The 25,032-nt window shown below is 34.4% G+C and overlaps 1 protein-coding gene across 6 annotated transcripts in view; it reads left to right on the top strand.

The window, feature by feature from the left end:
- The first annotated feature begins 288 nt into the window (after positions 1-288).
- The window catches only part of LOC122521251 (mucin-5AC), a 280,846-nt gene continuing 256,102 nt past the window's right edge, over positions 289-25,032 (top strand). For 5 of the 6 annotated variants that reach the window (XM_043641813.1, XM_043641812.1, XM_043641808.1 and 2 more), the window contains exons 1-2: positions 289-634; positions 1,860-3,045. The gene's annotated coding sequence lies outside the window, so the exon portion shown is untranslated. Of the gene's footprint in view, positions 635-1,238; positions 1,617-1,859; positions 3,046-25,032 lie in introns of those variants that run through there. The other variant, XM_043641809.1, reaches the window with a different exon arrangement.

The raw sequence follows: 25,032 nt of genomic DNA, 5'->3' as shown, positions 1-25,032 counted from the left end.
CGAGGCGCGCGGCGCTTAGTTCGAGTCGGACCTCCGTCGTAGTCGGATCGTATCGTTCCGCCCTAACACACCGTTTCTCTCTCTCTCTCTCTTTCTCGCGCGTGCTCTCTTCTCTCTCCCTTTAACCTCTCTCTCTCTCGCGCGCACACGTTCTCCCTTCTTCCCGTCCTATCACTTTCTCATTTTTTTTCTCTCTCTCTCTCTCTTTCTCTCTTTTTTTTCTCTCTTTCTCACTTTTTCCCTCTGCGCGCGTGTGTGTGTATTTACGCACGTAAAGTAGTACCTCACTTTCTTTCTCTTTCTTTCTCTTTCTTTCTCTCTCTCTCTCTCTCTCTCTCTCTCTCTCGATAACGACGTCCAGGAGTTCCGCCCAGTGTTTAATAAGAGAAGCGGAGAGAGAACTTTTAATCGAGGAAAGAAGAAGGCAGAAGAAGAAAATCAAGAAGCGTTTAGTCACGATCCAAGGCGCTTTCGCGCTTTCGTCGATCATCTTTTGCTGTCGTCGTCGCGTCGTCGTGTATTATTCCTCGCCGTCGGTGCCGTTCTCATAGAAAGAAAGGAGTTCTCGATGTGTGACGATGTGGATTAACACATAATATAACAACCTAGGAGGAGAAGGCTACAAAAGTTTACGGTAAATAACGGAGAATGTATTATACATACACACATATGTATCACATGCATATATACATACGGTTTCGCGCGCCTTAAATCTCCTGGTTTTCCCCTCTCTTTTTTCTTTTTTCCACTCTCGAGTGTGTGCCGTCACAGGTGTCTTTCGATCGGTCGAATTGAAGAGACGGGTGAACGACGACGACGAACGGTATAAGAGTTAAATGGAACATCAGAGTTAAAAGATAAAGAATAAAAATAATAGTAGTGATAACCGACCAAAGAAGAAGAATAAGAAGATGATGATGATGATGATGATGATGACAACTCCTCAAGCGACGCGCACTTCCTTTACGTAACGAAAGCGCGTTAAGAGAGAGAGCGCGCGCGCGCGCTTGCGCTCTATATAATCCCTTCGTGTCGTCTGTGTCGTCTGTGTCGTCGTCATTGCGTTGTGTCGACGTCTCTACTAAACGCGACTTATTTTGTTGAAAGGAAGGAAGGAAGGAAGGAAGGTGGGAGGGAGGGAGGTGGTAGGCAAGTCTGTCAGTGTGTTCATCGGTGGGCCTTGCTGCGCTTCGATCATCGGCATTGCTCGTTTTCGTGCGTCCTCGTGCCCCCTCGTATGCCCCCGTCGATCGGCTACCACCACCTACCCCATCATCCCCCTTCCACTCATCGTCCTTCTCCTTCTCCTCCTCCCATTCCTCCTCCTCCTTATCTCTCTCGCTCTTTGTTGTCAGTGCCTCCGTGAATTCCACCGCGTGCTGTCGTTGTGTCGGTCCGACGTTCTTCTCTTCTCGACTTTCGCTCAAGGATTATTCCCGTCTTCTACTACTTCTTCGTTTTGTATTTTTCCTTTTTCTTCTTCTTCTTCTTCTTCTTCTTCTTCTCGTCGTTGTCGTCGTTGTTGTCCGTTCTACGTCTCGCCGACGGTACAGCGTTTTACGCGAGTTAGAGCGTCTGCTCGTTTCCGCGGACGGCCTTCGATCGATCGATTCACCGTATGTATATTTGTGTGTCTACATATACTCTCCCTCCCTCCATCCCTCCCTTTGTCCTTCCATCCCTCTTCTCTACTCTCCTCTCCTCTCCCTATTTCTCTCTTTCGTTTAAATCGTCTATCTAAATCACATAACATCGGATCGTAGATCGAAAGCGCGCTTGTTGTCCGTTATCCTAAACTCGTTGTGTTGTGTCCCGTTCTATAGTCAACTTATTTACATTTGATCGTTTATGTTTTTCAGAAAAGCCGTCACACACACACACGTATACACGAATACACACGCGACACACATTCTCTCTTATTTGACGAATCCAAATGCAAGAAGAAGAAGAAGGAAATGAGATTATAACGCGGACGAGAAATCAACTTTGAAGAGGAGCTTGCTGCGTGTTTTCTCTTTCTCTGAAGGTGTCTGTTTTAATTGAGAGATCAAATCTAAGTGAAGTTATATCGAAGATTATTATTATTATTATCGAAGAAGAAGAAAGAAGACAGAGAGGATAATAGCAGTGGTGAGATATAAAAAAAGAAAATAAAAAAAATCTATCGGTGCTCTGATATTGTGTTTTGTGATCATAGTTTAGTGTGTCAACGAGGAAAAAGGCGTACAAAGGCGGCCCGTGCAATGGCCGTTTCAAATACTTCGACTCGTCGTTGTTCTCGTCGTTGAGAATTTATTTGTGTTACACTTTTTCCATTTCCCTTTCTATTTCTTTCTTTCTTTTTTTTTTAATCCTTCTTCTTCTTCTTTCTATCTATATTTTTTGTCTCTCTTCCTCCTTCCTGTCCGTTTTCCCGTTTCCGTCTATATCGTCCGTGTACAGAGAGTTTAGTGCCGCGAGTGGGTGCGCCAATCGAAAAGTGTTGCTTCGAGAGAGAGCCAACGCGCGCCACGCCACGCCACGCCACGCAAGTGTGCCCTTGGAATAAGTGTCGATCGATGGGGAAAAAAGAAATAATAGTTAAAGAAAAATAATAATAATAATAAATAAGCTCTCTCGTTAAAAGAGAGTTTATTTTTAATATCTCCGTCTCGCGCGTTTCTCTTCTTCTTATTTCGCGCATTAAGAGTTGGGTTTTCTTGGTTTTTTTCTCTCTGTCTCTCTCTCTCTCTTGTTTGCTACGACAATTACGACTCGTGCATTTTGAAAAGAAAAAGAAAATAAATAAATAAGAAATATAAAAAGTGAGAGTTTCGGTTTATTTGATATAATATTATCGTCACAAAGTGTGTTTCATCACATCTTTCTTCTTACTCCTCATTGTGGATTATTATTTATTGGATTTACTTCTACACTATCATCGTCGTCATTGTCGTCGTTATCATCATCATCCTCCTCCTCCTCGACGAATTGGATTGATTACGAAAGGATTCATCGATTTTGAGGATTTTTACATCATAATTCGTGGAGATCAACTTGTTTTATGTGAGTAATTAAAATATATATTTTCATTTATTTAGATTCGTATTGTATTTTCGCAAATGCGTTTATTTAGGTGCGCATGAAAGAAAAAAAAGAAAAAAATAGAGAGAGAGGGAGAGAGTGAGTGAGTGAGTGAGTGAGTGAGTTTATCGCTCGATCGGCTGCCATCTTGTTATTTGTCGTCGAGGTTACGCGTTCGATTCGACGATCCCTTCGCAGTGTTTACTTTCTCGTATTACATCTCTTTCTTTCTTTCTTGCTTTCTTTATTTATTTATTTATTTATTATATATCTTTCTTGCTAATTTTTCCTCGCTTTTTTCCTCTCTTTCACTTTTTTTTTCTCTCTCTCTTTCCCTGTTTTTCTATTTTTCTATTTTTCTTCTTTTTTTTTTTCGCGTACGTGCGTGCGTGCTTGCAGGTTATATGGGATTCGTTTTTTATTATTCATCTATTTATTTACTTTAATTTTTTGTTGCCCCTCGCCTGTAAATTTCTACGGACAAGTCTAGAAAACATATACAGCTCAGACTTCTTCTTTTTCGATTTTTATATTGTATTGCGCGAGTTAGTTTATTTCTTTTTCATTGCACTTTTAAATAATAGTCGCGATTTCGCGGATGGGTCGGATGAAAAAGTTTTGCCTCTATCTTACGAGATTTTTTGTTTTGTTTTGTTATTTTCATTTAGAAAGTCTCGTATATTATACATTTGCAGGTGTATTTATACGATTTAGAATAATAAAATTCTATTTCTATGATAAATGTTATTATCAATCGGATTTGTCGGCTAATAATAATTAACGTAAGAAATTTTAATACGTAAATTATGACAGTTTGAAAACAAAAGTGTTGCGCATCGTCATTTTGCATAAAATATCGAATAATTTTGATAAAAATTCAGAACTCCGAATCATTGAGAAATGAAAAAGTATTTTCATAAATTTCAATAGTATTTTCTTGGCAAATCGTGTTACGTTCGAAGTATTACCTACGACTATCTTATGTTTTAATCGATATTTAAATCGATTAGTAATGATTTTTCGAGGAATACGTTAAACAGATAGAATATATATTTTGAGAAACAACTCGTACTCGAAAGCAAAGTCATCGTTGATCTTACGTCATGACAGCGGAAACTTGGCGAAGGTCGAACTCGTGCCGGATCGTCTAGCTCGATCGCAAGTATGTCTCGACTTGCACTCGTTTCAATTCGTCATATTATTACGAAGGAAGAAGACAACTGATGACAACCAACAACGAATACTATTACTACGACGACGACTACGACGACGATTACACCTCGGAGTGCAAGAAATAACAAAGATAAAATGTTTCGTAAAAATGTTCTATGCTTTTATCACGAATATTTTCTTACTATTATATTTCTCTTTGATTTCTTTTTATCTACGCGAGAGATTAGATTACGGAGTTAAACTGTAAATCTATTTTGTATTTATATATATATGTCCTATCAATTATTGTAATCTTTTCTTTCTAAACGATACTTTATCTTAATTACGTGTCTTTAATGAGATATTTCTGATATTGACGGTAACATATGTTTTCTATTAAATATATAAATATTATTAGGAGGGTTGAAAAGTTCTGAGCCTATTCTTTTCTTTTTTTTTTGTTCCACAAGTTTTCAAATAACATCGAAAGAAAACAATTGTTTCTCTATGTCGAGCTTTAGATTTATCGGTTTACACGCGTATCATATTATGCATCAAATTATTCAGCTTCAAAGCCAAGAATTCGACTTGGCTTACAATATCCTAACCTAACAATTGAAATTCTAAAATATATTAATATATGTTTGTTATGTATACACAATGTTTTAATATAAATTCAAGGATAGTTTTAAGTATGCTAGAATAAGAAACATGATTATATCGAGCAATTGATCGTACGAAATGTTTTTTTTATTTTATAACGTATTGAAATAATCCTTGAAGTTTTGTTCGCGTATGTATTTTGAAATATCTCGCGTATTTATAAAATGGACGACGCAATATTGATTAAAATCAATCGAATTCCAAATTTGATTAACATTTATATTCTAATATCATCTGAGTTAAAACTGTTAATAATTCGTAATTATTATCGTTCGTGAATAGTTTATATTTGAATTAAACGATTCGTGATATAACGAATTTGGAATATTTATGGGGTACCGTTAGTATACATCGTGAATAAAGGTTTGAATTAGATAAAGATAGATAAAAGTATCAAACTAGTGACAACATATATTTTATTTCTCCTTCTTATATCTTATTTACACATTCGCGATCCTATCTCTTGGTAAATGAATATTTCATTCAAAAAGGAAGGATACTGTTATACTACTCTCTCCTATCCTTACATTTCCTATTCCTACAGAGTTGGTTAATTATTCTTCGTGTATTAATAATCTAAAGATATTTGGTCTCCTTAATCGAGACTTTTGAATTATTCAAATAAGAACTTTGCTTTGGTCCAGTCATCCTCTCGTTGTCGTAAATCGTGCACGATTACTTTATCGCGTTGAAAAGTGGCGTGTTATTGGTCAATGGCATGCCTCGCGCAGAGATTGATGAAACCCCGAGGTTTCTTTTTCAACGAAAAAACAACCTCGATAAACGATCCCCACCACCACCGCTCCCCTTTGTATAACGTGAGTTCTTAGAACACGAATTTCTATTACACGAAATTCATACAACGTTTAAAAGGAATAAATAATATTAATCGCTTTATACAGTAGTCTACAGTAATATAATTTATTGTATCAAGACTTCTTCAACTTTTTTCACTTGGCAATCTTTTATATTCTTTGGTATACATCCGAATTTAAACATCTATTAACCCCTTGCACTCGAGGCCTTTTTCGTTTGCGCGAATCAGCAACTCGACGACGATTTCGGCAAAATTAAGTAGACATTTTACAGTTACTGTAAAAACATTTATAAACAAACAAGCGTATAAAAATAATAAAATATCAACAGGTCTTCGTGGCTCAAGTGGTAGAGCGTTCTTTCGGTATGCGAAAGATCGTGGGTTCGAATCCCCCGGGCTCTCTCGATTTGTTAAACAATTAAAGCTCGAATTTTTTGGGAGAGTTCTTCGAACGAACAAATGCGTCAGGGTTGCGTCACTAAATAATAAAATATTATCAGTTTATTCATTTATATGTCGAAAAAAAGAAACTTTGATAAATACTACACACTCTGTAATTAGTTTTGTTGTGATATTTAATGAAACGTGAAATCAGCCGGGCGCCGTATCGGCGCCGCTCGAAGTACAAAAGGTTAACTTTTTGACTGTTACGGTCGCATATATGCGTCCAGCAAATGCTATCAATGTTAGATTATGGATACATATATGCACCCGACGAAAACTTTGCTTGTTCATTATTATTTCATGTGTATGTTTGGTAATTGTTTCTATGTCCAACAACGATCGCATGTCGTTCATCACGCAAACCGTTTCAACTTAGAACAGCTCACAGTCAAAGGGGATGTAAAGAGACAAAATCAAATCATCATACCCAATACTGGGTCGCAATTTATACTTCGTAAAACCTTGATTCCTATCTTAATCAACGATAGTTTCGATTTCTCTCGACGAGGGTTCGTTTTTATAAGTCGCGTTTTATTTATTCCGCGTTGCGGAACGTAAGCAAACAAAGATTTCTTATGCACACTTTTTTTCATGCTCGAGCAACTTTCGTTTGAATTCTTTGATTCTTTCTCAAGGGACTGGGGACATACCATTACACCACTACCAATCGAACGAGGTCAATTCCAATATACTCGTGTTGTTGTTGTTGTTGTTGGTTGGTTGGTTGGTTGGTTGGTTGTATTCGGGATATAGGTAATAAAAAGAGGCGGAGAAGACCTTTTTCGAAGGATTTCGAAATGGTTAAAGGAGCACGAAAAGAATAGACATAGACAAGAATAGGTAGAAGAATACTTGGTTCGAAAGCTTTCGATAAAGGAAACGATTACTTTTTATCTCTTTGGTTTATGGAATGTTTATATATGATGCATATATACCTAGGTATCTGTGCATATGTGTGTGTGTGTGTATGTTGTGGATGCTTATACACGAGTTTTCAATCATCGAGAGGTTCTTTATTTAACCCTTTGCACTCGAGGCCTTTTTCGCTTGCCCGAACCAGCAACTCGAGACGATTTCGGCCAAATTCAGTAGACATTTTACAGTTACTGTAAAAACATTTATAAACAAACAAGCGTATAGAAATAATAAAATATCATCGGTTTATTCATTTATATGTCGAAAAAAAGAAACTTTGATGAATACTACACTCTGTAATTAGTTTTGTTGTGATATTTGATGAAACTTGAAATCAGCTGGGCGCCGTATCGGCGCCGTTCGAGTGCAAAGGGTTAATTATCGTCGTATTCTCGAGTATTTTCATTTCAATATAAAGAAAGAGAGAGAGATATATATGATTTGTTTATGCATCATGAAAAGATGAGTCACGCGAGTGAGTACGAATGAAATTTCAGTTTTGTAGGAAATCATGATTATTTTTTGTCTTTCTCTTGTATTATTTTCTTTTCATAGTAGTAGAAATAATAGCAGTCGTAGTTTTCTTCTCTCTCGATTACAACGCGTTAATTCTTCTTCTTCTTCTTCTTTCTTCTTCTTCTATTTTCAGTTCGCTTCCCTTTCCCTTTCCCTTTCCTTTTTGTAATTTCGTAGTCACCCTTTTTGCCTAGGATCTTCTCCCATCCCTAAGCGGAAGAAGTTTTCGAGGAAAATTTAACGACGACGCTTCTCGCGCGTCTTGCCTGGCTACCTTCTTTACCGTCTAGAAAACTTTTCTGGACGAGATTCAAGCGTGGAAACTCGAACGAGTACTCTTCAAAGAACGAGAGAATGAGAATGAGAAAGAGAAAGATAGAAATAGAGGTAGAGAGATAGAAACAAAGATAGAATGTGTCGTTAAAGTGAATCATCAATTTAACATTTTCGGTATTTTGTTTTTAATGATTTTCAAGAAACTAATAATATTCTTAATTATCATATATCCGATTATTTTCGTTTATTTAAACATTGACGGGAATTACCCATTGTTACCCATAACCAGAATAAATATTGAAAGATAAAAATAGTATCAAGATAATATAAATATAATATTGATAAATAAAATAATATAAATATAAATAAATTAATTAATTAAAATATATAAAAAAAAGAATACATACAAATAAATATAAATAAATAAATAAATAAATAAAATATACATTTTTATGTTGTATATTTTATTTATATTTATGTATTATTTTATTATTAATTATTATCAATCCTTATCAAAATACGAAAAGATCTTTGTTATACGTAAACGAAATAATAATGTGAGATATCATCTCTCGTAGTAATACAATTATACTAAAGTTAATTCGATCGCTATCGCTTGGTTTATAAACGAATCTAATTAACTTGTTATTCCACGATGAATGTTGCTACGATTTTTCGGCGTGACATTTCCGGTTGGCAGTCAGTCAGTTCTATCGCTTTAGTTTTGCATCGAGCACGTGGATCGATCATCCGTGGAAATCTCGCATGATGTTTACATTTTCGCGTGAATTGAAATATTGACGCAAAAAAAAAATAGAAAAAAAGAAAAAAAGATTCGATTTAAACTTTTAAAAAATAATTTCCATGCACGTTCGTTAATCGTTGTTGTTGTCATTCTGTCGTGCGATTTGTTGAGAAAAATTTGTTTAATTTATTAATTTATAATTTTATATATATATATAATTAATATAATAATTGATATAATAATTAATATAATAATAAATAATAAAATAAATAATATATATAAAATAAAATTAATAAATTAATATAATTAATATAATAATAATAATTATATATATTTATATATATATATATAATAATTTTATATAAATTAATTAATTAATAATTTAAATATTTTTAAGCATAAATATATATAATCTCTGTATGTTAAATGAATTTGATGAGAATATACGAGAAGAATAAATTATATGATTATTGAAATTTGACGGAGTTAGGGATATATAGGAATATTACCAACACGAGGAAAGACGGTAAGAGAAGGAGATAACTAAGGAAATGGTGGTGGCAGGTGGGTGGGGGGGTGAGGGAGGGAAAGGGAAAGGTTAGTGTGGTAGTTCGCTATAATTATTCGCAAAGCGTAGCTATTTACAAGCAAATTAATCGCGGAGCGTTCCAGTAACCTTATTACTAGTACGCTTTCTCTCTCTCTCTCTCTCTCTCTCTTAGCTGTACTTCAAGAAACGAGGATCTGTGTATGGACGAGACCACAGGAAACTCTCTCAGTCTGCTGCCAACCGTTTATCGATTCATTACGTCGACCATATACGTAGAAACTAGAAACACAAATACACACGTAGAGAGAGAGAGAGAGAGAGACACGGTCATAAACGTGTTGTGTAGTACACGTTCGTACATAAATCGTTACGTCTCCTATTCAAAAGAGAGAACAATAACTACAAAAAATTAGTTTATTTATTCCATTCAATAAACTGCAAGGAAATCCTTCGATTAATGGGTTACAATCCAACTATTGAATTTTCCAATTTTCTCGTTTAATCATACGCGTTGTTTGTACGCTTGTATACTTGCTTGTTTGTTTGTTTGTTTGTTTGTTTAAATATCAATTAGACGTGCTCGTTAAAAGAAAGATTGAAAAGGGAGAGACAATTACTCGATAATTCCGCGAATAATATACTTTCACAATGGTGTACACACGACAACGAAGATCGATCGTTCGATAAGGTCAACGCGTGACCATGGTATGACTCGTGATTTATGATCGGACCCTAGTAGGTTCTTCCTCCTTCAAAGACGAACAACGCTAACCATATAAACTCTCCTAAAGGATATATCTTGCCATTTTCAAATTCTAAATGTTCCATAACGTCTTCCTTCCCTTTCCTTTCCTTTCCTTCCTTTCTTATCAAACTTTCTTCTATTTATTTATATATATATATACATTTACTTATATTTTCTCTATCATGTTTACTAGTTTACTGTATAGAGTTTGATTCTGGGAATTGAGACAAGTTTACTACTCTTTTTTTTATTTTTTTTTTTTTAAGTAAAAATAGAACAAAAAATCATATAGTATAATAATTCCTAATTTCTTATAACTTAATTTTTGTACGTATGTATGCACAGGTGCACCTACCCACCTGGTGCACAAATGCACTTTATTTTTTAATCCAAGTCAATTTATTTTTTCTACTCAATCGAATTATTAAAATATCAATTGAATTTAATATTTTGACATGAAACATTTGAGAATGCGGAATAAATACTAATTCTTCCTCGCTTCCGTATCACCATTTTATAAGGTCACCCTGTATATTTTATTATTTACCTTCTATTCGTATACGCAAATTTTTTTTTCGGCGCGAGGAGGAAAGGGGAGGGGGATTTTTCTTTTTCCTCGTGGGAAGAGAAATGGACGTTGTTTGTATACACACACACACACATGTGTAGTAGGATATACGATGTTAATGGTAATTCTATTTATGAGATGAAAATACATATGTAAGAGTAATAAAACAAATGGAAATAAAATGTTGTCCTACGGTAGAATTCTTCGACGACTCGAGCGAATTGAGAGTTAAGAGAACGAGCGAGCAAGCAAGCAAGCAAGCAAGCAAGCAAGCAAGCAGACTGGGTGTTAGCCAAAGAACACACTACTATAATACAGTAGCATGTACAGCACATATACACGTGCATCGTATGTATACGTATCAATGGATCGTGAAAGAATGTGCGTGTACCGAGGAGAAATCGTGAGCGTTCACGATTATTGTACACGTGTGGTTGGTTGGTTGGTTGGTTGGTTGGTTGGTGTTCCCTCAAGACTACTACGAAAGGCCACTTTCACGTGAAGCGGCTCACTGCAACTCCAAAGATTCCTAGTCTCTCTTTCTTCCTCTCCCCCTTTTTTTTCTCTCTTTTTCGTGCTTCGTCGTTGAAATTGCTACTCGCAACAAACTGTCTGCGAGATAATTCGTTTTCTCGATTAAAAAATCTAACACGACTACGTTAGAGATTTATTTATGGATATACGTACGTACGTACGTGTGTGTGTGTATATGTGTGTGTACACGTGTGTATTTATATAGATCATTTATGTATGTCACGGCCTTCCTCCGTACGCACGAAACAAATATTTTGTTTGTTTGTTCATTTCTAGATTATATAATTCGTTGTTTTCTTGTTTTTTTTTTATCTCTTTTATCTTTTGTTTTTTTTTTTTTTAAAATTCCCTATTCGCGAGCAATTAAATTAAAATGTATCTAGTCTCTTTCGTTAATTTCATTTGCATAAATTTTGTTTCCAACGTTTCGAATAGATAGATACGGAATATTCGAGTTTTTTTTTTTTTTTTACGATACCATTTCGTTATCATCAACGAGCATCGTTCGAAAAAAAAATTATTATTTCTATGTACATTGTCAGTTTATATACTAATAGATGATCATTTATTTCTAGATACTGATTAAAATATATTTATTTAAATATTGATTGGAATATGAATAGAAATGATGATAGTTAATTTATTATAATCATTCCTCTATTTTGTTGTTTTATTCTTTAACACAATAGTATTGAATCAAGTGATAGGTGATCATATTTCGTATTCCGCAAGCCTTTTCCAATTTATTTTCCAAATAAATTTCAAAACTGTTTTGTGCTAGATGTTTAAGGTTCTTATCGATATCGTAACATCTAATGTGCCGTTTTTGTTTAATTTTTTTCGATTAAAATTACCAAATTAAAAACAGTTGGACTAACTTCGTGCCATCGTGTGTTCACGGAACATACAAAATTGTTTTATCAGCCCGAAGTAGCATTCTTCTCTTCTTTTGGTTTTTTTTTTTATTTTCCCTTTTTTGTAATCAAATTTCCAAAATGTATCCAATTTCTTTTTCAATTCCACTCATTTTCGCGACACGATATAACTTTTGATCGAATAAACAAAAATATCACAATTGTTATTCTTGATTTGTTTTAATTGATCTACGATGCGTCAGTTTTCAAATGCACAAACACATACACAAACACACAAACACACACAAGTATTGCCAGATTTGATTAATATTATCGAAGTTACGTGATCCGAAATTCCACATCAAACAGAAAAATACGTTGAAACTTTAGAACTCGAGCGGAGACATAATTGATTGACTGTTAAATAGAAAAACAAATAGAAGTAACATCAGTTCTTTTATTTTAAATATAACAAATTATCAAATAGATAATGCCTAAATGACAAATATTATATTAATTTGAATTGAAAAAGAAATGTTACTCGTGATACAACACCACATTCCTTTTCGGTCACTCAATTTTCGTTTCCATTCGAATCGTTCGAATTTTCTCATTCGTTTCATAACCATCTTCATTCGGCGGGAATCGAATGGGAACACTACGGATATACTACATAGCATCAAATCGGTGATAACATTATGAACACGAAGTGAGAAAGAGAAAAAGTAAAAGAGAGAGAGAGAGATAGAAGATAATTGATTGACTAATAAATAGAAAAGCAAATAGAAGTAACATCAGTTCTTTTTTTTTAAATATAACAAATTATCAAATAGATAATGCCTAGATGACAAATATTATATTAATTTGAATTGAAAAATAAATGTTACTCGTGATACAACACCACATTCCTTTTCGGTCACTCAATTTTCGTTTCCATTCGAATCGTTCGAATTTTCTCATTCGTTTCATAACCATCTTCATTCGGCGGGAATCGAATGGGAACACTACGGATATACTACATAGCATCAAATCGGTGATAACATTATGAACACGAAGTGAGAAAGAGAAAAAGTAAAAGAGAGAGAGAGAGAGAGAAGATAATTGATTGACTGATAAATAAAAAAGCAAATGGAAGTAACATCAGTTCGTTTGTTTTAAATATATCAAATTATCAAATGGATAATGCCTAAATGACAAATATTATATTAATTTGAATTAAAAAATAAATGTTACTCGTGATACACCACCACATTCCTTTTCGGTCACTCAATTTTCGTTTCCATTCGAATAGTTCGAATTTTCTCATTCGTTTCATAACCATCTTCATTCGGCGGGAATCGAATGGGAACACTACGGATATACTACATAGCATCAAATCGGCGATAGCGTTATGAACACGAAGAGAGAAAAAGAAAAAGAAAGAAAGAGAGAGAGAAAGCATGGATTCATTCGACGCTTTTCGCGGATCGTGCATGATTGCTGTTGCGGCTGAAACGCGTTGCTACGCGCTAGCATATCTCTATCCGGATCTATATATCTCTATATATTTATGTGTTTGACTATATATACACTATGTACCATGTGTGTGTGTGTGTATCCGCGTACGCATGCACGCACATGGACGCTGAAATCGGTAGAGAGTTCAATAACCAAAACACGAAACCAGACCATATTCGTTTGCGTTCGAAGAACACCGGTGTTTTCCGTTTCGAACCCTTCGAACCTTTTTCCCTAAATTTTCGCATTTTTAAACGTATCCTACGACGAATTTTCAATCCTTTATCGAGACAAATCATTTCATATAATTATCGTGATATTCTAATCGATTATTGTTTCTTATTGTTTTATTTCATTATCGAATAATTAATATTTTTTTTCTCTCTCGAACTAATAAGAGATTTTTAAATATCGTCATTGTCATCAATGCGAAGCACCTTTTGACAAAGTTGGAAACAGAAGGATTTTACAGACTCTTTCTAAGCATTTAACATAATGCTTAGGCATTATCGGGCAACAGGCACACACAGCAAAACAACAACCCATACCCCGTTCCCTTACACACACACACGCCACACAAGTGATCGGCTGATGAAGCGAGCTGAACGGAAGTACGATAAGGGAAGCTCCTTCTGTTGATTTTTGGGCTTGTTTGAAAAGATAAATTTGATTTTCACTAGAATGCAGGTTTCAAACATTTCTTTCTAAACCCGCTTATCTTCCGATATGATAAGAAACAAAAGATACAGTTTTTCCGTACGAATATCGGTCTAAACGTAAAATAATTTTTTCTTACGATAAATAACAGTGGGCCCATAATTAACACATCAACATTGACTAAGTTTCAATTTATAGGGGTACGCACAGTTTCAACAACCCCCACAGTTTCAACAACCCCCACCATGCTCGCTTTTGTGTGTGTGTGTGTCGGAGCGGGGTATGGGTTGTTTGTGATGGTGGTTGTGGGGGGATGCGTATGCTGTGTGTTTCTGTGCCCGATAATATATTTTTTTCAACATTATTTAAATAATAATTTGATTTTCTGTGGGATACCAAAGTATTATGTTCAATGCTTAGGAAAAGTCTGTGAGAATTCTTATTTCCGACGTTGTCAAAAGGCGCTTTGCATTGATGACAATGCCGAGGAATTACTAGCAATGGCGGATTTCCGACTATGACGGTAACATACACAACGTATCAATCACACGGTTCTAAATGATATCAATCAAGTTTACGAAATGATTGAAAGTTTGATTTAATGCTAAACCTAGTCGACATTCCTACCGTGAGCGGCTTAAAAAGAACATATATCTTAAATATAGAACGAGATTTTAGTTAATTGATTGGAGGAGGGGGAAGGGGGGTTAGAAAATATTTGCTTTTACTTAGAAATGAATAAATGTACACTCTATGCGTTTTCACATAATTTTGTAACAAATTACAGGATACTAGTGATCAAGGGTTTAGGTTTATCAAAATTAGTACTCCTATATTTAAATTATTTTTTGATCTGTTTAATATTTCACGTTCGTCGATGACTTACACATACCATTACGTATTATAATTTGATTACAAAAGATATAGAATATTTTTCAGGAGAGAAGAAAAAAGAAAATAAATAAATAAATAAATAAATAAATATACAAAATCGGTAGAGAAAATCGATTAGATGATGAAAGATGGGGGTTCGTGTAGATCGACGAGAAAGAAAGCCTTACCGAGGGTTTTCTGGTGGGACGAGAGTATCGAGGGAGAGTGAAAGGATGAGAGAGTGAGAGAGAGAGTGATCGTGGAGGAGAGAGGAGGGGGTAGGGATTGGGCGAGGGTGAGGGCGAGGGCGAGGGCGGCGAACGAATGAGGAGGGTACGATGATCCCTTCGGAAAGGAAGAGAACTCGAGCGAGAACGGATCCGATCGATAGCAGGTACGTACGGTTGCTCTCGGAATGCCGCTCTCGGATAATTGGTAGGACGAACGAGAAGAGACTCGTGCCAATCATCGTGTTTCTCCTTAGCAATCCGATTGTGTGAACTGCGAACAATGATATACATTGATTGCCTTTTATCCTATTTTCTTTTTTCTTTTTTTTTTTATCTTATTTTTCTTTCGATGGTCTGTCCCTATCATAGGGTGGGTGTACACATATTTGTTTGGTTTGGTTTGATTTGGTTTGCTTTTTGTTTGAGCTGATCATAGGATCAATTGATCGAATTCACTTTTGGAGAGAGATATTTTTATTAATATATATATTTATATTTAATTATAAATATATATGTGCGTGTAATTTTTTGTTCTTTTGATAAAATATTGGGTTGAATTTGTTGAATAATCGAATCATTTATTTAGGCCTTTGCGTTTATTAGATAATTTTAATAAATGTTTTAAGTAAAACGGTTCATATGATTCATAAAATATTGCTTTATATTTTGTATTAATATACATAATCCTAATGTGACCTTGACCTTATTATAAAGATTGAATAAAACTTTCATATGCATTGAACATGTTTTGTTTCTACTTTTTTTTTTATCTAATTATGGTCACGTAATTATTAATCGTAAAAGTTTGTTAAGTTGTTGTTTTTATTTTTGCATTAATAAGTTTGAAAACAACATGATATAAGATAAAGTTTGAAAATATCATAAAATATCAAATATTGTTCATGTACAATTTATCAACATAAAACGTAAGAAACTTTTCGGACAACTTGGAGATATTTTGCATACACAATTTTAGAAACTTGGAAAATAGGGAATAATGATTTTTATTAAATAATATTGTAGGATGTGTGAAAAAATTGGGCCGTTGGACTGACCGACTGGACCGGGACTCGAACCCGGACTTCCACTTTCCGGGCGATTGTTCTTTAACCGGGCGACTGTTTTTTAACCATTGAGCTATCAGGGCCTACCGTCCAATCTCCTCACGAATGCCTATTTAAGTGTTTCACATGGAGGCGCTCGCATTCCACAATATTATTATCATTCGTTCGTTATTAATCGGATTTAAATTTTCAACCTGGGATAAGTTAAAAAATAAGTAAAAGAAAAACTTCGTAAGTTGGAATAATATACAATAATGAATTTAGTTGTGTTGTTTGTAAGATGCAGAAGGCGTTAGTTCGTTAGTTCTTCTTTCTCCGTAGAATCGGACGGTGAAAGTTTAGCTTGGTTAGTAGAAATCGTCTCGGTTGGTAGAAAAAGTATTCCACTAGCAGCGAATCGAGTAAATAAATAAGCCGAGACGGTCGTGCAATTAGTATCGCACAATGAGTCGCGTTGTTCTACTCGGTGTACCGTAATGCTCGCACGGCCATCGCTGAGAAACAAAGACGTAAAACGGCGGTTCCTTTAAGCCTTTTCTCTTTCTTTTTCTCTTCTCTTCTCTTCTCTTCTCTTTGCTTCTCTTTTCTTCTCAATGCCGAGCGAAGTCGATGGTGGAGGCACACCGAGGTTTGTCTCTCTTTGTGCGCTTCGCCACGCACCATACACGGGCTCACCTTTTGCAAACTATATCCCTGACCGGCCCAATTTGGCGCTCGTTTACCGAGCCAACGATTCGCAACCGTCCACTACACTAGACATATATTTTTACAGTAAAGTAATACTCGAGGAATTCGCTTCTTATTATTTTATAATCATTTTGGGATTTACTATTCTATGTTATAATAATAATAATCATAACAAATGTCTGATAACATTTAAAAACGAAAGTATATCAACATTTTTATTAGCAAAGTCATATTATTGCTAAGTATCTTAAATTTATAATTATTACTAACTATACAGTCAATGTAACATACACTGATTTGCTTTTTTCCAAATTTTTTCTCCGATCCGGCCCAATTTGGCCCTCGTTTACCGAGCCAACGACTCGCTTATTATTATTTTATAATTATTTTGGGATTTACAATTGTATGTTATAATAATCATAACAAATACATGGTAACATTAAACAAAAGTTTACTAAATTTTGTTTACGAATCCAACAATTCGCAATCGAGTGTATTAGATATACGTATTTTAGTAGGATAATACTATAGGAATATCGTTTTCAGTTTATTAGTATCACTTGGGGATTTACAATTTTCGATAAAAATAATCATCAAATTTTGCTGATAAAATTAAACAGACTGTAAATAATTTTTATTATCGATCTCAAGTTATTACAAATCATTCATAATTTTTCTTAACATTTATATTTCTTACATTTAATTTAACATTTGTGATTGTAATAATTGTACATCTCGTTATACTTTATGTTTTTTAACGTAAGCACATTTATCGAGCATAAAAAATATTGTCGGAGTTATCTTCAATTAATAGATCGAAATGTTAACAAAATTGTTGGAATTTATTGAGCGAGATAGTACACATAAATATTTTCCATCGATATTTTTAATAAATGGTCAGTATTTATAGAAAAATATCAATACGTAATAAAAGTGGTGAATATTACGTCGATTGAAAAAAAAAAAAAAAAAAAAACAAGATTAAAAAGCTCGCATCAGTATTTCAAATCAAATATTTACATAAACGTAATAATAACATCCTCAACAATTTAAAATACATCTACAACAAAATATTTATAAATACTGACCATTTAATTATCAAAACTTATTACCAAATAAATATACATAAAAAAAAAAACACACACACACACACAAAGTAATAAGAAGATCATAAAAATGTTCTTATTAACATCGATATAATAATAGTTAGAATAAATGGTGATACCGAATACTATTTAAACATTCTATTAAAATAATATATCCACTCGTATATATAATATAATTCGAATCGTGAATCTGAAAGTACAACCGAAGACTAAAAATATTCTACAAAAGCTCAGCTTTGAGCGAGCTTAATATCACAGATCCTCGAATTACGCGAAAACGAAACGAATGGGGGTATGAAATCTATTCAGTTTCCGATTAAAAGGCATGGGAATAAAAGAGATGGGAGCAGGGGGGTTGGAGGGGGGTCAAAGGATAGAAATAAAAGAAATAACTAATTGGCTTTAGACGATCAAACGGGACGTGTACCGTGAGTTTCGTTTCTCTAACGCGAAATATTATAATAAGGATCAAACTGTAACCGCGATAAAAATAAATACAAATGGTAAATCTGTGTATGTGTGTGTGTGTCTGTGAGAAAGAGAGAAAGATTAAAAAAAGATACAGATAAAGATAAAGATAGTTAAGACAAAGATTGGAAAAAGGGGGAATCGTTTTTTAAGTCGACAAGTTCGGATGGTTTTATATCGACTGAACGTTTCCGCGATGCGGAAATCTGCTTTTATTTGCATAAATCTCGAAAAGAGGGAAAAGGATGCTTCTTTTTCTCTAACTTTTTCTTTCTCTTTCCATCTTTGGGTTCCTCACGGTCGCGTTTCCAGTCGACCTCGTTATTCCACCGTCTTTTCTCCTCCCATTTCTCCCGGTAAACGTCCGCGAAGCGATTTTTCACAGTCATCCATTCTAGATAGACTATGAATACATCAGCTTCCAAACAGCGTTCGTGAAGAAGGAGTAGAAGTAGTAGAAGAAGAAGAAGGGGAGGAAGAAGAAGAAGGAGCATTGTTCAACGTCAGACATCGTTCGCTATTATGCCTTTGACGTAAGACAAAGCCGCTTCGAATATTCTTAACCGTGTAGTAGGTACGCGTTTCTCGCGAGAACCAGAAAATTTTCTTTAAACTCCTCCTTTAAAACCCTTACACTCACACCCTCTCCCCCTGCCGACCAAGTTACGTGTGCTTCTTTACGTTCGAAAAGGAACAAAAAATAATAAACGAATAAAAAAGAGGAAATTTCATAAAAAAAACAACTGGTGTGTGCACTTATGTACGCACGTAAGAAGTTATACTTCTTTTGCATAACCTCAAAAATAACTTCAAACAAATAACTTAAAAAAAATAATAAGAAAGAATCAAAAAAAAGAAAAAGAAAATATTAAAATATAGATATCAGTCCACACTAAATATAAAAGAGATATATCGAATTATTTTATGCGTCAACGACCATGGCGCGGTGATAGGACTACTTCCCGCTCGATCATTTAAGTCAAGCAGCGGTCAATACGATTAGTACTTGGATGGGTGACCCGCTTGAGAAAAAAAAAGAGAAAGAAGAAAAGAAAAAAAATAACTTCATGCCGTAAATTTGAAATCACTTTGCCGCGCATCAAAAATACTCGACAAACTTCATGGTGTCGATCAGAAAAAAATCATCACCCCCATCACATTTTCCCATACGCGCCAAAAGAAGTATAACTTCAAAAATAATGATTATTATATATATAAGAAAGAATAAAAAAAAGAAAAAGAAAATATCAAAATATAGATATCAGTCCACACTAAATATAAGGGAGATATATCGAATTACTTGACGTGTCAACAGCCATGGCGATTAGCATTTGGATGGGTGACCCGCTTGAGAAAAGAAGGGGAAGAAGAAAAGAAGACAACTTCATGCCGTAAATTTGAAATCGTTTTGCCGCGCGTCATAAATACCGACAAACTTCATGGTGTCGTTTTTCCAGACGCTCGGAACAAAATCATTCCCCATTACATTTTCCCCAACGCGCCAAAAGAAGTATAACTTCAATAATTTTGCTTCGTATAGTTTTAAGAAATATTGCGAATTTCGATGATGAAGAAGAAGAAGAAGGATGAGAAGAAGAAAGATGTCTTGTTGTCGGTTCATGAATAGTTTCAACCAATTCGAGGACGAAGTAATCGTGGTACTTGCATCAGAATGGAAGTAGGAAGTGAAGGAATGAGAAAAAGAGAGAGAGAGAGAAAGAAGGAGAGATAAAACTATTGTGAAAAGTAGGCCAGCCGTGGCACTGATTCTCTTTCCTTGTTGCTAGACGGTAACACCAAGCACCGTTCGAATACCTGTCGTACGAACCTGTTTTCTCTAGTATTCCCACTTATCCATATGGGAGGTCTCAATGCACAAAATCTACTTCTTTGTAATATTGATTTTATTTCTTAGGATTAACGAATTTCATTTTCAACGAGTACAATTTATTTGGAAATCGTAATCCGTGGTACAATGTGTAAAAAATTAAAATCGTCTTTTCCTAAAAATTCATTTTTCAATCATTTTAATAATCATTTTTTCGTAACATCACATTTAGTAATTTATTTCGTAATGATAATATTCACGTACGTAATCGCATTTCACCAATGCGTTTTCACTCCTTTCAAATTTTCTATTTATTTACATATCGTAAATCTCCCAAAAGAAAAAAGAAAAAAAAAGAAAAAATGAATTTAAACAAATTTCTCATTTCTCAATCCTCTCCCATATTTTCAGAATTTATTATTATTTACATTTTAATCTAATTTTGTTCTTTACATTTAAAATTTCACGGGAAAATGAAAAGAAATATCGAACGTATATTTCATTTCTCTAACTCGCTTTTAGAACGATAAACGGAAATAGTAGAGAAAAAAAATAGAAAAAGGGGATGGGGGGGGGGAAGACTTGGAAAGTCAATCACTAGACCAGGAGGTGTATTTTATTTCTTTTTCTTTATCGATTTAACCGTACACACCGGGCGCCGCGAGTATTAACTGTTCGCTTTGAAACGAATTTAAAGAAGATAGTTAACAAAAAAATATAAAAAGAAATAAAAAAAAAAAAGCTCACGCGCGTATGTGTAATAGTACTTTAAATATACTTACGAGCAGTAGGAAATGAAGGGAGAGATGTTCGTGAGATTTATGTGACGTCGTTGACGCGCGTTGAGTGCCATTTGAACCGAATTTTACACGAACGAAACTAGAAACGATCGAATTTTTCTGATAAACTCTCTTTCCCGTTCTCTTTCTCTCTTTTCTATCTGATAGTTGTGCGTTTTCCTCGTTGCGTTCCCGTCCTCCTACGCCAATGTAAATTGCGTTATCGGATAGCAGGGAAATTTTACCGACGAGAAACGAAACTGATTTTATTTCTATCGAACGACAGAACAGCTTTCTGCAAATATATATATATATATACACACACACACACGCGTGTATTAAGTTACTAGTGTTAGTAGGTGTGTGAAAAGTACGAATAACGCTATGCCAATGTTCGCGTTCGTTTCCAATTCGCGCGTTTTTTTTCTCCCTCGTGCTTTTTAGTATCGATAATACCATTTGGATGTAGATACATACTGTATATACGAAAAATACTAAACCACTCGATATCGAATAAAAAAATAGTATACTTTTTTTGACGAAAAATTGAATTCCGATTATAATCGATCCCTTCAATAATAATATTGAATATTCGAACGATAAACAAGAAAATACTTCTGGGGTGTATCAATCGAACGATCATCGTTTGAGTTTCATTTATAAATTTAATATAAAAATATGAGACTTTGTTCGTTTTTTGTAATTTTTTTTTGTGGGTGTAGAATAAAATACAGGTGGCTAGTAAAAAAGAGATAAAACAAGAAGAAGAAGAAGCTTGTTAAATTCCTAACAGGAATAATCCAGCATGTCCGGGCGCCAGGATTATTTTTTTTTTTTCGTTCGTGTCGTCCTTCGGACGACGGTGTAACAGCAGAACAGAGCAGAACAAGAATCCTTGGTGGAAAGAATTCTCACAATCAGTAGAAAAGTAGGTAGTAATGGTTAGTGTTTGTGATGGCAATGGGGTGGTGGTGGTGGTGGTGGTGGTGGTGGTGGTGTTGGCTAGACTCAGCGGGTATGCTTGAGTAGGGTTGTCTCGATCTCTCTTTTTTCAAGAAGGAAGAAGGAATAAGAAGAAGAAGAAGAAGAGATCCGGATGATGGTCCTGCGGCAATAAAAGATCTACTACCAGCCGTCTGGTAGACCTTTCTGGGCAAAAGTATTTTCAAATGGACAAAGGGATTATTTTGCGCACTCCAGAAGAGAAGCAGAAGGAGGAGGAGAAGGAGGAGGAGGATTGAGATGTATAAAAAAAAAAAGTAACTTTTAGAAGGATTTTCGTATCGAACGTAAACTCTGTTGTTCTTCCATCGAGCCTAATCAAATCGATCTCGTTCGTTTAACCGAACAACTAAAGCAGTAGTTCTGGTATTAGTGTTAGTGTTAGCGTTAGTGTTAGTGTTAGTGTTAGTAGTCGACCTGTCTACATATCTCGACTCCATCCGAATCTCCTCCTAGCGCTAATGAGCGAAGTCTCCTCGGATTACCAAGTTTCACGTTGGCGTGAGTGAGCGAGTGAGCAAGTTCGAGCCGTTTAAACGGCTGAACGACCGACGGAAACTTGACGAATGCTAATTAGTATCGACGCTCGTCGGAACCCCTACTCGACAGCCTTTGAAAATTTTACCCCTTACCCCTGGTTCCCTCTTCTAGACTTACTGATTATTATCATCATCGTCATAGTCATCGTTTGCCTTTTCTAACCGAACGTATGTTTTTTTTATTTTTACGGCAAATAGAAAAGAAAGATCCGATTTTTTTTTTTCTTTTACAATGACAGAATTTCGTGTGAAGTGTCGTTGAGAAGTAATGTGTGAGATCTCTGGGTGATTTATTTTGAATAAATAAAAGTTTTCATACGCATACGCGCGTGTTGTTGATGCTGGTTAAACACGTGTTAATAAAAGTGATTATTAAAGGAGCCTGTTATTTCGAAGTGAAACATCTTAAGCGACGATAGTGATAAAATTTTATGAAACGACACGAAGAGAGAGAGAAAGATAGAACTCATAGTTAATCGACAGTTGAACGAGATAATGGAAGGTTCTAATTTTAGTGTGATGTGTGTGTATGTGTGTGTGTATCAGAATCAATTTTAATACCCCATTAAAATAAGAATAATAATACAAATTACATTAACTACGAATATTAAACAATTTCGATTTGATATTTGATCAGATGAAAATATTGAACCGAAAGAGGTCATCATTGGTCACAAATGTTTTTTAATTTAAACAACTTTCAGTATTAATATAATACACTTAAAATGTTCGATATATGTGAAATGATTGTTAATTAATTACAAGAAATATATAGTATAGTTTTTAAAAGCTATAAATAAATCATCTTCGAAATGCACCGTAAATTTTGACTAATTGTTATTCACGAATGTCAATTAACATTTTTTTTATTGATCGTTGCTTATAAGACTTTCAGAAGAATAAATTTGATTTATACACATGCGCAACGTTCGAAAGGGCATATAAACAATATATTTTAATAAAAGTACTTTCAAAGAGGACAACGTGCCAATCTGAAGGTGAATTTCGAAGAGGACGGTACACTGATCATATATTCCGATCTTTTAGACAACAATAGACATTCCTATCGATTAATTAACAATTATTTTAATACTTTAATGCACTCTCTTTATATTTCAGATTGTTTAAACATATATGTACTGGTTTAAAGATTACATATGTATTAACGTACTTTAAATAGAAAATAATTTTCATATATTTTTATTTTAATAAAATATATATAATATATATATAATAGACACTTGCATCGATTAATTAATAATTTTTTAAGGTGTATCGGACACAAAATTCATTTGTTCTAACGTTTTTCCTCGGTTATGATTTCGAATCGAATATTTTCATCTAATAAAAATGTCAAATAGAAAAAAAATTGTTTCATATTTTCTAATTAATTATTTAATATATATTTGAAATTTTTTGTATTCCTAGAATATAATAAAGGAAAAATAGATATAGAAATGGATAGTTTGAGGAATAGAATGAAAGAGTGAGAGAGATAGAGAAAGATAGAGAAAAGAACGTTGAAATAGGGGGAGATTAGGCAAAAGAGCGAGAGTTCAAAGGATACTGTTGTGTGGCAAGGGTTGCTCGTTAAAGTGGAAAACAAAGTACGGGAAAGTATAGCTAGCTAGCTAGCTAGCATGCTGCATGCGAGGAGTAGTAGTAGTCTCTCTTTTTCCTCTCTTATCTTCTCATTTTCGAGTTATGCGATGCTTAAATATTCACACGAGAGTATTTCTTTTCGCTTTTTATTTTTTCTTCTTCTTCTTCTTCTTTTTTTCTTGCCTGCATTATTCGTTTCTTTCAAATATTTTCACCTATCGGGTTGAACCAAAAAAAAAAGAAAAAAAATGATGTACGCACGTAAGAAGTTATACTTCTTTGCCGTACCAAAACGAACATAACCTCAATAACTTCAAAAATAACTTTAAAAAAAAAGAAAGGAAACATATTTTCAATCGATCGATATATTACATATATAAGAAAGAATACAAAACAAAAGAAAAACAAAAATATTAAAATATAGATATCAGTCCATACTAAATATAAGAGAGATATATCAAATTATTTTATGCGTCAACAGTCATAGCGCGGTGATAGAACTACTTCCCGCTCGATCATTTAAGTAAAGCAGCGCTGAGTACGATTAGTAATTGGATGGGTGACCCGCTTGAGAAAAAAAGGGGGGAAGAAGAAGAGAAGACAACTTCATGCCGTATACTTGAAATCGCTTTGCCGCGCGTCGTTAAATACTGACAAACTTCATGGTGTCGTTTTTCCAAACGCTCGGAACAAAATCACTCCCCATTACATTTTCCCAAACGCGCCAAAAGAAGTATAACTTCAAAAGAATAGAAAATATAAAACGAAATGAATTTTAAAAAAACAAGCCCAACACTCGCGAATAGATCAAAATCTCGAAGAACTGTTTGAGAAATGACCGATTAAAAACATCGATAA

The sequence above is a fragment of the Polistes fuscatus genome, unplaced genomic scaffold (assembly GCF_010416935.1).
Source record: "Polistes fuscatus isolate 324 unplaced genomic scaffold, CU_Pfus_HIC Scaffold4, whole genome shotgun sequence".
Lineage (NCBI taxonomy): Eukaryota > Metazoa > Arthropoda > Insecta > Hymenoptera > Vespidae > Polistes > Polistes fuscatus.
This window is presented reverse-complemented; position numbering and strand designations above follow the sequence as displayed.